At 39.9% G+C, this 14,246-nt stretch overlaps 1 long non-coding RNA gene across 1 annotated transcript in view; it reads left to right on the top strand.

Moving 5' to 3' along the window:
- The window catches only part of LOC124295382, an 89,484-nt gene that overhangs the window by 61,365 nt on the left and 13,873 nt on the right, over positions 1-14,246 (top strand). Inside the window, exon 3 of the long non-coding RNA XR_006905329.1 lies at positions 2,162-2,244. This is a non-coding gene — a long non-coding RNA (uncharacterized LOC124295382). The remainder of the gene's footprint in view (positions 1-2,161; positions 2,245-14,246) is intronic.

The following is a 14,246-nucleotide window of genomic DNA, read 5'->3' as shown; positions in this document are numbered from 1 at the left end:
AATTGAATTCTTAAGAATTAAAAATGTCTCATTACAAGTATATAGAAAATTCGGTAACTTGTAGATTTTTTTTTTCCAAAGAATTTTTTTTTCTTCTCTCAAATTTGCAAATTTGTTGAATATTGGAACTCTTCTGTACGACATCCGGAATTTTTTATTGACCCGACGATACCGGTTGTAAATTGAATCGGAGAAAATCTAGGAGACGAGCGCAGGATGAATGAGTGAAATTTTTTTTCCCCTCTCCTCCTCTGTTCAGCTCGTGTATAATGTGATGTATATATACCAAACACATAAATATACTCCATCACGTGTCCAGCGCAGGTTTACGGGTGGAATATAACACCATAAAGCTGAGCTGAAACATTTATTTGCGTAAAATTAGCCGTGGGAACAACGAGAGAAAATGCGAGTCAATTATTATATTTGTGAACAAACATTATACACACAGATGCGAGAGCGTTCGTCTTTATACATATCGTATCTACGCGTATATTTCATATACAATATCATCTGCGTACATGCGTATTTATTTATTTATTTATTTATTCGAGCTGGCACGTGTACGCACCTGCAGACTCGATGAGTTTGCGCGTATATACGTTATACGTATGCGTGTACCTTGTTATATCTATAAATAAATATATATATATATATATATATATATATATGTATATACACTTGGGGCGGTGGTTTGTTGAATTTCATAATTTTTATTTACCGATCGTTTTAGCAGGCGTTACTTACTCACAAAAATTTGCGTATGTACGCACATTTACGCGAGGCATAATGCCTCGGGAAAAAAGAGAGACAGATGAAAAAGAGAGATGCGGAGGAAAACACTGAAACGAGGTTTAATTGCCGCTGAGTTTCACTCTCTCTCTCTCTCTCTCTCTCTTTTTGCTTTCGCTAATTATTTTCGATTGCAATTTTTTTTCTCATTCCATCCTCGCTGTTGTTCCTTTTTTACACACCGCAAGATTCATTTGCAAATCGTTACGCAGCGAAACATTCCGTTTGCAATGTTTCGCAATGATTATCGATAGGAGTCCGTGCAAAAAAAAAAAACATTAAATAAGAAACGCAAAGTTTCAATAATCGTGTCACAACCGGTTTTTGTTTCATGTACGATTTCGTGAGGTGTAAAAGAAAAAGTGTGAATAATCTTTATCTAATTTTAAACAATCTAAAACAATTTTTTTATTTTTGTCTTTAATTCAAGCTCGTTAAGGCGAATTAGAATTGAAATAATTCCATTTATTACACACCTAAATTTTTACCGCACATCTTATCATATAATATCTTTATTGTTTCACTTCGAAAAAAAAAGAAAATTTTTCGCAGTCTGATATCACACGGAGAAAATCGTTTTCCTTTTCGCAGGAATATCAGTACGAGTCAATCTTATTCAAATTATAAATTGTTGTGCCGATAACTACTCTAAGACTATTAATGTTCAAGAGTCTAATTTGTGGTAAAATTTGGATTTTTTTATATTTTTTACTGGATGTGTCATCGTCAAATATTGCTGTATTCTGGTTTTTAGTAACAATTCTGGATAGATTATTAATTAAGGGGGAAAACAACTGTGACAACCGAAAAAATTACCGATTTTTAAGAATTTTTTCTCACTGGGATAACTAATTAACAAAGTGATTAGATTGTTGGTATTTTATTAAGCGTCAAGTATTTTAACAAACTTAGTTTATATAAATTTTTATTACGATATATTTAAAATTAACAAAGATATGGACCTTGATTTAACGACTGATAAATTTGAATAATTACTATTTTCGCAAACTGCTTGGTTAAAAAAAAAAAAGGGCTTCGCAAATAATAAAAATTTTAATCCGTCACCATGTTGTAAATAATAAGGTCATATCTTTGTTAATTTTAAATATGTTTTCAACAGAAATTTATATAAAACAAGTTTAAAATAAGCTCAATAAAATATCAACAATCCGATCCCTTTGTTGATCAGTTATCCCTGTGATAAAAAAAAAAATTCTAAATTCTTAAAAGACTGGAGTTTTTTTCTTTTTTTTTTTTTTTTCTCAGCCTCTCTGGATCCAAATTTCGCACGTATCAATTTTCGTAATAATAAAACCGCGTTGAAAATTTTCCATTGATAAAAATTGTTTATCGAAATTTTTATTTTCAGGGATAAAGCAAACGCAATCATTTGACACATTACCTCGTTGGGGATTCGGCTTCGTCGCAGCGTTAGACCGCAGCCAAAACGCGGTACGTATGGCTCGCTTCGTATATCGTAATTCTATTGCATTACCATTCAGATTAGCTAGATTTACAGTAGTGCAAACAAGAGAGAACGCGGCCCGTTTGAACGTTTTGGTGAATCGGTGTGCTCGTGACGCCGTTTCTCTACGTACGTAAATGTTTAACGCAAACAGCACGCAACGAGCAAAACCACCCCCTGCGGGGGCGGGGGTGGATGCAATTCAAAATCGGACGGAGGCGGAACCGGAGGCAGTTTTCGACTGCAGCGATCCACGGGATGTTTTCATTTCCCATTTCTCTCCGATAATCACGTTTTAAACAAATGAGCTTTTAAATAATTTCAAAACCGTACTCCTGCCAAGTCTGTTTGTCAACTACAACGGGCCGCTGTATAATTAATGCTTTTTTCAAATTGCATTTTAATTTAACGCTCCGCTGGCTCGACTCCAAGATTTTTTCTTCGTTCCTTCTTTCTATGTTTTTTGTAATTATTTTTTATTTTCTTTATTTTTACACTTGTGATATGGATCGTTTTGTTTCTTCCTCACATTTTTCTCCGTTATATTCTTTTGAAGTAATTCGTTTTCAGGAATGAATTACGCAGATTTAGGTTTTGTAATATGTGATAGAAAATTTCTTACGAATCTTACTGTAATGGAAAATCATACGATTTTCATTGGAATTTCGAATTCGAGTTGTAAAATTGACCGGTCCTCGTTTGTAGAACGTCCAGTTCGACGATTTTCAATAATTTTCAGGGAACCTAGATCGGAAATGATATTGAATAATTGTCATACCGTTAAATGAAATAAATTGAATTCCAACTCAATAAAATATCTCCGGCTGTCAGGTTATTTGAAAAAAGTTTTCTCTTCCCTCTAAATTTTCCGGGATCGAATGCCCGGAATCGTATCAATTCAAACAACAGCCAACAATTTTTTTCGTAAAAAATTTCCACCGTTCAAACACTAAAATTCAACGAGTGAAGTAAAAAAATTCATTAGGTTCACCAGCGAAATAACCAAATAAGAGTCGATCATTTTTTTATGCAATTTGACGAGCCAAGTTTGATTCCTCGAATAACGATTTTAAAAAAATTATTGTATTACGTCCGGTTGCTTAAAAATCGTAACAAACCGATCTTTTTCGTCAGACTTCTATTTCTAATACTTATTTTCGATGACACAGGTCTGCAACAAAAAACTGTACAGATTTTCTTATACTGTTTTTTAGAGATTACCTCTCATACACTGACAGAAATTTTTTGTTCCGGCTACCGCTCAGTCCTTAACTATTTTCATTTTTACCACAACTGAAAAATATAGTTCTAGGTAGAAAGTGAAAATTAGTTTTCTAGCCGTTACCAGAAAGTCTAGTATCCGTTGCTATTCTTTCTCATTACGATCACTGTTACTATATATTCTTGCAAACGTTGCGAAAATTGAATGCTTGTGCAAGAATAAATTGACGTTAAAGCCTTGTTTAACTAAAAAGGTAGAGTAAACCTCGCAAACTGATTTTTGCGTTGCAATAACCAAAAAAGGATCGACGATATCGCAAAATGTTTACGCGTACCTCGTTTTTCGTAACACCAACAATATTCAAACAGTTTTTTTTTTACCGATACCCGTTTTACTGAATTTTTCCAGTTACTGTAACAAATGAAATTTTTCACAGTTTATAATTGAAAAAAAAAATGTATATTTTTTTTTCAGACTTGTGTGATCAGTCAGAGATCTTTAATCTTTGTTTCGATGCCTCCCCGACGTCGCGATAAATATATACACAAATCAGCCCACAGTCAAAGGTTAGTCCACCTACTTACAACACCATGCAAGGACATCCAGACAGACAGACAAACGTTGTAGGTACCTAATCGTAAGCTGTATTCGAGTGGCACGCGAGAGAGTGCCGGTAATTACTTACCAGTGGTTTCAAATCTGTGTTCTTTGGACAATTATTTGAGGTTTGTATCAGTGCATCGAGTGTGTGTATATACATATATATATATACATATATATACACCTACATCACCTACAAACATATATATATATATGTACGTACACCTCCGTCTATCTACTTGTACACATTGAGCCACGTCGGGTGGTTGGTTGAAAAGGGGTGTACCTATAGCGTGGCGCTCTGGTTTGATTCTGGCTCGTTGCTGGATCGCCGGAGAGAGAGAAAGAGAAAGAGAGAGAGAGAGAGAGGAGGGGGGGGGGGGGGGGAGCAGGATGAGCACGTATAACGAGAACCTGGGGGAGTGAGTGGGATAAATGGGGAGAAAGAGAGACCGAGAAAGACACAGATCGGGGGTAGTCTTTGCCAAACACCAATATTTGCGACCGCCCTGTCGGTTGGTACCCTACAGGACGACTCGAGTCGAGTCGAGTCGACTAGCAGCGATTCGGCTCTTGCACTCGTCCTGCATTGCCACGTCCAACCCCCTTCGTATCTATCTATCTGCCTTCGGCATTCTCTTCTACGGCATCGAAAGGCAAAAAGAAATATTCAGAATTTCTCTAACGAATTGCGACGACGGGATAATTGATATACGTATTGGCAACGGAATTTTGATAACCAAGCCAAATTCTACCGACGAAGCAAACGGAACACGGATTTGAAGTCAGGTTCCGATTGTTTTATTATTTGTAAAATAGAAATAAATTAGGTAGGTAGGCACAGTGTTTTGAGGAACGGAATTAATTTTCACCTTTTCAACACGTTGGCAAGAAATTTTTTATCGATGCGATTTTATCACGATTTTTTCAAACGCCGGAAATTTTGTGCCTGGATCATAAATTCAGCCTGTTGTATTGGATTGTTTTGAAAACGTTGCAAATTCAAAGCTTTACAATTAATGGTTATATTTCGCTCTATCGAAACTTTATTGTTAGAAATTTTGCTCCGTCTTAACTTTACTATTCATAACTTTGCTCTATCGTAACTTGAATTTTGGAACATTGAGCCGGCGCGTTTTCGCCCATTCGAAACTTTGTTGTTTCACCGAAGTTTGATCTCTTTATTTCAAGTTCCACCACCAAATAATTCAGAATTAATCCCTTCCGGAACTTTACAGATTTTGGACTTCAACCCCGTCCCTAAAAATCATCATTTCCCTCAAATTTCATCCCAGTTTCTTCCTGCAAACGCTGTTCAAAGCTCTGCTTGTTTCGCCCGAGGTTTCTCGAAGCGTAATTAGAATTTGCCAAGTTATGGATTTACACACGACCTCCTCCTCGTCTCACGTCGTTCCTTACGTTCTGAGAAACTCTCGAGGTCTCACACACATACGTTCGTTTCTACACGCGTAGACGAATGCATTCATGCATACATCCAGATATATATATATATATATGTATATATATATACACACACACATGTATATAAGCATATACACACACATACGTAGTCGCCTCGTCGCCTGTTGGATTTGTGCGGCCTCGTTGCGCCTTCCCTTTCCGTAATACTTGTGAGCATAACTCAACTACACATATACAGTATGTGTTTACCCCCGTTTTCCTCGCACCAATACACGCGCAGGCAGCAAAATCAGGAATTTACCTCGTACACAAATACCTTGTTAAAACGAGATGTAGAATTCTGCGAAGAAACGCATCCGCTAATTATCCGCGATTCATCGTGCCGACCAGACTCTCTCTAGCAATTGGAAATTTGCGCGATTGCAATTATAAACTAGAAATTTTCGATACTCGTTGACTTTCCATGCATGCACGGATTCATTAACAGCATATTTCAAAATTGATCTTACGTATTGTGTTTGTTCATTAAATTCTCCTTCTTAAATTCTCACACAACGAACATTTTTAAACATCCGTAATTTCAACAGTGAGTAAGATTTTTTTTCAAATCAACGACGCCGTATATTTTTCGACTTTTTCGGTTTATCTTAAACACACACTGAGAAAAATTGAGTAAAACAGGTATCGTTAAAAAAAACTGTTTGAATATTGTTGGAATTACGAAAAACGAGGTACGCGTAAACATTTTGCGCTGTTGTCGATCCTCTTTTGGTCATCGCAACGCAAAATCAGTTTGTGAGGTTTACTCTGCTTTTTCAGTTGAACAAGGCTTTAACGTCAATTTATTCTTGCACAAGTATTAAATTTTCGCAACAGTTGCAAGAAAATATAGCAACAGTGATCGTAATGAGAAAGAATAGTAACGGATACTAGACTTTCCGGTAACAGTTAGAAAATTAACTTTCATATTCTACCTAGAACTATATTTTTCAGTTGTGGTAAAAAATGAAAATGGTTAAGAACCGAGCGGTAATCGGAACTAAAAATTTCTCTCAGTGTAGTTTCCAAATCATTTACCGTACTCCATAGCTGCTACCAATGAACAAACAGGTAGAATAAAACGTTCGATTAATTGTAACGAGGACACCATCAATTCTGTTAACAATAATTAACAATAACGACGGTATATAATTTCAGTACCGCTTTTTATCTGAAGCCGTAAAGAGTGGAGCTATGATTAGGTTCGGTCGTCCTTGCAGTGACGTGGTTACGAACGATTATTGGGAGTGCTGCTGAGGGTGAAAGGGAGAGAGAGGCTGCAGGGAGTGTCGGGAGTGGCTGGCTATACGGTCTCGTATTTCCCGGGGCAGCAGCCAACCCCATTCGTTACGCAATAAATAATAATTAGGCGCTAATTAGCGTCGGCCATGTTGGCCATACCCTCTCTCCCTCCTCTATCTCTCTCTCTCTCTCTTAGCGCCGGTGAAAAGGGAGGAAAGGAGGCTCGCGAGAATCAGGAAAACCGGGGGAGGGGAAGACGGAAAGGGAGGATGAGGGGATGGCGGATGAGGAAGTTAATCACGTCATACACTCGGTGAATGTATAGGTAGATACAGGTTGTAACTTAACTTGGAGAAAGGTTGAAATTGTTGCCGCTGAGCCGAAATTGAAGAAAAGCATTCAACGGTAAGAAACAGCGATCGGGGTAAAAATTTGGACGGTGATGAACGTTTGGTAACATTATTAATGAAAATATTGATAGTAGCTGGAAAACCACGTGATACGTACGGAAGTAGTGACAATGAGCAGATATTCAGGGTGTCCCATTTTAAAAAATATGCTAAAATGTATCGAAGACTAACTGTTAGATTGAAAAATGTTTCGGACACAAGTTGTGTCTTGATTTTATCAGAATAGGTTCACTTCTTAATTAAGGTGTTCGAAAGTTTGACAGCTGATTCTGATGCTAACAAGCGCCAACAACACACCATTTAATGTTGAACAGTTCTGTCCGTCGTAAAACTCGTTCTCATTTTTACATTCTTCGGAAATATTGACGGATTGCTACTCTTTTCACGAGAAAACTTCGAACAACGTATTGGCCCTGTTCAAAAACGAAAATGAAAAATGACTGGGATTAGAAGTTATCAACATTTCAATGAGAAAAAATAAGATAAAATAAAAAATAGAAGGTTCCGTTTGTAAAACAAAAATTGGGCCTTGACAGGCCCAGCAGAATCCCCGGACCCAAAAACTCTCCCGACCTCCCCTTTCATACGCAACAACTTTTCCTCGAAACATTTTACAATTTAATCCTTAGCTTTCGACATATTTGAGGATATTTTCTAAAACTGGTTACCCTGCACAGAATGACCTGCTGCTGCTTCCATATTGCGAAACAACACAAAAGTCCAAAAGAAAAAGGACTTGAATAGAGTGTGCAAAAAATAATGGCGCTTGACTTTCGACCGGCGATGGAGAGTCCCGATGAAGAGATCCTCCCGCAACCCCATCAGCATAGCACGTTCTGTATTCAACTGGTACGGTCGTAAAGAGTTCATATTTTCCAGACGATTGGGTAAGCACGATGCCACGGGTTGCGGCTTACCGCTAGCACCCCGCGGCGAACGTTTAGCCGCAACGAGTGTTCGAAACACCCCTCGGCGCCAAGGGATGTCCTTGTTCCTTACAGCATGCCGCGCCAAATGTCATGCTCTTTTGTCGAATTCTTTGGTTGTAACGTAGGGTACGGATCTAGGTGTCTATGTATTATCGTTGCTGTCTGTTTTAGTGTTCATCACGAACAGAGAACATTCCAATGCAGGAACATTTTGCATCCTAGGAAGTGACACTTGGTCTTGGCTGAAAAGTGTACGTTGTAAAAAAATGAGGTGTCTTTTATAGAATATTTTTTGGTGAGAATCCAAGAACTGTCTTAGCTTCAAGTTCTGATCCACTGGTGATCAATTTAGACGCTGCTAATTTTTTGCCATGTAAAAGTCCGGTGATCAGTTATCCAATTTTCGTCATCACTCATCGACCGAATGAATGGGGAGCCCAGATAACAAAATTTATAATTTCTTGATAAGAATTATGTTATGTATCGGAAATTACAATATTGGTAATTTTTTGTATAACGTTATTACATACGAATCTTATAACTCTGTAACATCTTTTGCATAATAATGCTTGCCATCGATAGTTTGAATAAAGCACTAATTTATTCGAACTTGGATACAGAGAGAAAAGCAAGTCGGTTTGTTACTGATTTTTTAACGTTTTCTGTTGAATGAGACGCTTGTCGTATTTGCTCTTTTTTTCGTGATTTCTCACGTTACAAATTGTTGCTTATACAATATTTTGCCGAGTATTTTGGACTTGTTACGGCAAACTTTATTTCCAACTGAACTAATGTGAATCTTTTATAAAACAGTTTGCAATTATTCCAGTGAGCGAGATTCATTTACCATTATCACGAGATTGAGATTGTATATATTACTATAAAAAGAATACACTTTGATGCAGAAATTTATTCGTAGATGAGATATTGTAGAATAATTATACATTTCAACTTTACAATAAGTGTGCAAGTTTCTCTTACATAATTTCGTAACATGGAAATTTTTATCTAAGCGATCGTAGCTGCTCGATATTGGTGTGAATCTTAAGTTGTAACGCGTATGCTGATCATTGTCTTTAAGGATTGCGGTTTCGACTTATTCAAAGACAATGTAGATTACAGTGATATCACGTTAACGAGAAACAGCGCCCACCGGCATGTACGGAAAGATCGTTTCGTTTTCCCCAGGCTCCAACGACTCGAGGCACACCATCTCGGGGATGCTATTTGTTTAGGCGCACATTATCGCTTTTTTACTCTCGAAAACGAGGTAGAAAAACGAGAAAAAAAAGGTAATCCACAAGATAGGTAAAGCCTCGGGTTTCCCGCAACAAATCTAAAGCCGCCCCGCTCGTAAAACGGGAATACACATCTAAGCGAGCGTCACGTTGATGACGGTGGGAGAAAACGATGAGGAATACATGCATGTCGGCTCGGTTTTATCCACACCCATACATCAACGTCTGTCTCTAAGTAGGCGAGTCGGGATCCACCCGTGCAATGTGCCCATTACACATTCTCATGGTGTCGTCTACGCCTGCAGTTCATGCTCGAACGACGAAAGAGAGAACCGGAGGATAGAGGCAGGTAGGCAAGGTATGCGACGTGTACACAGAGAGTGGTGGGCACAACGTCGAGGAGCCTTTCCTCTCATGCGGGACGCGAACCGAACGACGATACAACAGCCTAGTGTGGATAGGCCTAATCTCTCGGGTGATAACGAGCCGTGATAACGACCCTGAACCAAGCAGCGAACAAACGACCTGCTTGGCTCTTTTTATCCTGCAACGTTGCAAGGCGTGTCAGGAATCGTTGTGGACACGAAGAGCGCGGGAAGCCTGATTTCGGAAGCCAGTGACTGGAGCACAATCCAGTTTTAAGCACTCCGGTACCCTAGTCCCCATGGTCTGTATCGTCACTTCTCAAAACTCATTGAAATTTTGATGAATCCAGGCAAAGGATTCCGCAGAATCCTTATGGAAATTTGCTTCCGGGTCGAATTGGATTTTCTGTATGCTATGGTACGTATCCTTTCGATGAAAAGTTCTCACAGACACACGTCCCAAACGTCAGTAGTTTCTGAGGTACAAGATTCGGAAGAGAGGTGTACAGATTTTTTGACATCTATGGGTTTCGTGATTTTCATCAATTACAAAGCTTCAAGGGGACTTGAAATCATACGAATCGCTCAATAAACTGCACGGTTGATTCTCACAGATAGGCAGGAAGCTGTGATACCGGAAGGAGGCGCAACGTCAGATATCACGTGAAGAACGAGACCATCCGACTCTTGCAGTAATCGACTTGTCCTGTTTTTTATGCGAATACAGAGTCTCTGCGGCTTGGCTGTGCAGTTTTTGAGTGATTTACTTGATTTCGAGTCCCCCTTGAAGCTTTATAATTCGTAAAAATCGCCAAATCCACAGATGTCGAAAAATCCGTACAACCCCTTTCCGAAGTCCATATCTCGCAAACTACTGATGTTTGGGACTTGCGTCCACGAGTACTTTTGATCGGGAGTATATGTACTACAATATGCTTTGAATCCATCAAATTCGACCAGAAGCCAATTTTCATAAGGATTCTGCGGGGTCCTTTCGAGTACTAGACTCGACACTGAACTTCCTGACAACTCCAAGTCACGAAAACTCCCGGGAGACACTGACGAGCATCAAGAAACGTAGTATCTTGGTCATTTTCATGCAAACGCAAGACCGCAGGAGTTGCCAGCGTAACTTCCAACGCTGCGTACCAGTATGAGTCGATTGTGTAATACCTACCACTGGGTCTGACGAGCCACCCGGAACCTAATAAGTCGGCAGAGCGTCGATAAGGGGGAACGGGGAACGGCCGAACAAACCCCGGGGACACAATGACCCTCCTAATTGGTACGACACGAGTCGGCGCCAGGAAAAGTCTTTGTCTGAATGCTGGGCCTCTCGTGTCACACCTTTGGCTCACGTCGATTTTCCCTGCTGAGCGAGACGGCACACGCGTCTGACTCGAGCCAAGTTTTGGTGATACACTGGAACACGAGGGATAATGGAATACGCGCAAGTGCGTATCTGTAACGTTGTTGGTTAGTATGTGCACACCCATGCATGGCAACAATAAACACCCGCCAAGCCATTGTCCGTATTGATAAGCTAATTCACTTCACCAGCTTCGAACCGTATCGTGATCATGAATTGTTTTTCACGTTGTTGTTAGTCTTTCTCTTCGAGTCAAAGAGCTCCTGACGAACCAAGAGACACGTGCCTATCTCGCATTACAAAATTCTCCGCTAGTGCTGGAACTTTGGAGACAAGGAATTTATCTAGAGTTTGAAATTCAAGAAGCTTTCCAAGGTCTGACGGGTTCTCGGCACATCAAAAGTCGGTAAGGAAACAGCGAAAACGTTGCGAATCAAATTCGCGACTGTCATGCCTGTGATGTTGGTGTTTATTCTGAGCGTCTATTCGAATCAAAAATCCAAAACATCGTTCAGGCGCAGACTTACAAGTCATCAAATTTGAACAGCAGTCTCAGATTCGGTTACCAGGATGTTATGGGCTTGATCGATGAGCTGTTACACTTCATCCAGTTATGGAATACACGAGAAAGAGAAAAAGTGGTTCGATGAATATGATAAGCGTACGACACGCGTTCAGATGGTTACTGGTCGGTTCATGGATCCTCGAGTGGGTCGTGAGCCGAGTGTCAGCTCTTCTTTCTGGTGAGAATGTGGCGTTTATTATCAGCATCGTCACCGGATCCCGTGCCCTGCATAGGTCGCAACGGTTGTCTCGGCACTAGACTCCACTTTCTATTGTCCACCAATCAGCCACCATTAATATTCGTTTCCAGTTCTTCTTATACTCGGACTCTCACGCACGTGGAAGATGAAAAGGAAACTGCGGTATGTGTACCTTACCATGCACCGTTCCTTCGTCTACTCCTACATCTATTCATTCCTTTTTTCATCCGCCTTTGTGCACCATCCTCCACCATCATCGCCACCTCGATCGCGCACACATGCCTCACGAGCATAATAGATTCCAGTCCTATTTTCACGCGCACGCCAGGCCACGTGCCGCAGAACTCACTTCCGGCTTGCCGTCAGCCACTTGAACCACCAATTGCCTCCGGTCGGAGCATGCCTCGTGCCATCATCGCACGTTGCACGTAACCTGCGTATTCCGGCCTCGATCAACCTGCCCGATTTCCAAGTAGCGTACTGATACTGAACTCTCTTTTCGTGAATCGTCATCAGACTTGCATGATCACCTCAAATCATTTTAAGGGGTGGTGGTCCAAACTTGGAAGGGTCACTGTTTGGAATGTGTCGAAATTTCAGAGATGCGAAAATAAAATAACCATAGATTGATGAAATATCGATATATCGGACATTCCAAATATTGATCCTTCCAAGTTTGAATCACCACCCCATACTACGACATCTATCATCGTCATTGTTAAAACTTGTGCATTTCATTAAGAAGACGGAAAAGATAAGAACTGCACGTCGAACGAATCGTACAGGTTTTGGAAAAGAATATTTACGCTTCCACGGACTTAAGACCACCAATCAATTAAATCTCGAGCACTTTAACATCGCGAAATTGATATGAAGATACTAGACCTTAACTCACGTGTTTGGTAAATTGGACGGATCGTTTCTCTATTTCCTCAACTCAATCGTGAAGAGTGTTACAAACAGAATTTTTTTAATGGCTCAACAACCTTTTCCCGAGTGGTCGACTGCACTCGAGTTCGAGTCAGTCCAAACGTTCCTGCAAATTAGCGCCGCGGATCGCGTGAACAGATTTGAGTGGAAATAATTATGAGGATAGTTTGTCGAGGGTTGGATGGGGTGCCTGGATAACAGAATTGAAACATATGGGCAAGGCAGAGGTATACAACAATAATTGGCACGTCGTCGCGTCCAGGAAAGAGCTCCGGATTTGACGCCACGCTGGTCAGGGCAGAAGAAAGGTGGTGATTTTGGCTTAATCCATCTAATAGGGTTCCGGCGATGAAATGGCTAGACCCTGAAACGTTGAAACGTCGATTCCGAGGGTGGGAATGCATTGTGCAGCTCACGACGCGCAGCGCAACGTACAATTTGCTCGAAATTACGACATAGTGTACCACCCACCAGGTATCCTCAACACGGCATTACGCCCGGCACACGCAGCAAGAGCTTTTGCATTATAGAAGTCAGCAGTGGGCACGTGTATCGGGCATTCCATGCCAAATTGACCCACCCTGATCCCAACTTTTGCTAATTTCGCTGCTTAATTATTTTTTTTTTATGTATTATTTGTTTATTGAAACATTAGTCAGTTTTTTCTTGACTTTATATATATATATATATGATTTTCAAAAAATTTAATCCAATCACATCATCGGTAGACAAAAATGGTATAACCAATTAATTGCTATTAAATTGATAATGTTTATTTGTCAGTTCAAATTTAAGGATTTAAGATTTTTTTTTGAATACCTACAATCTATTTCAAAAACTCGATATTTTTTTCTGACCAGGTCTCAAGTTGTCAACTTTTATCTCCAAAATTGTCGAATACTATCTATAAAAAAAAAAATCGAATAAGCCGTTATTACATAAAGATAAAAGTCTCAGAAATTTCACGTATATTTTTACCGGCAGACACCGAATTACAGAAATAAATATCTGGCCAAATTAAAACGGCTGGATTCGGAGAGTAAATGAATTGGAAAGGAATGCCCCGTGCGGAGGTATAAGGCGAGTGGATACGGGCCCTTTCGTATTCATAGACATGGGCACCGATCAAACAGCCATCTGCATTGTTGCGCTAACAAGCCTCGCTTTACGACCCAATTTTCTCCTCAAATATTCATAAACCTGCAACGTCCGTCTCCGAACCTTCTGCTTCTCAACGCGTTATGGGTAGGCAGAGGTGTGTTTTGTATCCAAAGAGTGAAGAGTCCGTACCCGTATCTCTGACAATCGGTAATCGATACTCGTTAGAAGGATAAGGGTTTTCACTTGGGCGCGATTTCAACTCCTTTTTTCCTTTTTCGGTTTTCGTGCAAATCATGAACCATAAAGTAAATCAGTCGAAGCGCAAATTCAGCGTGTGTATTAAAAGACAATTTTTTTT

This window comes from Neodiprion lecontei, chromosome 7, assembly GCF_021901455.1.
Source record: "Neodiprion lecontei isolate iyNeoLeco1 chromosome 7, iyNeoLeco1.1, whole genome shotgun sequence".
Taxonomy (NCBI): Eukaryota; Metazoa; Arthropoda; class Insecta; order Hymenoptera; family Diprionidae; genus Neodiprion; species Neodiprion lecontei.
This window is presented reverse-complemented; position numbering and strand designations above follow the sequence as displayed.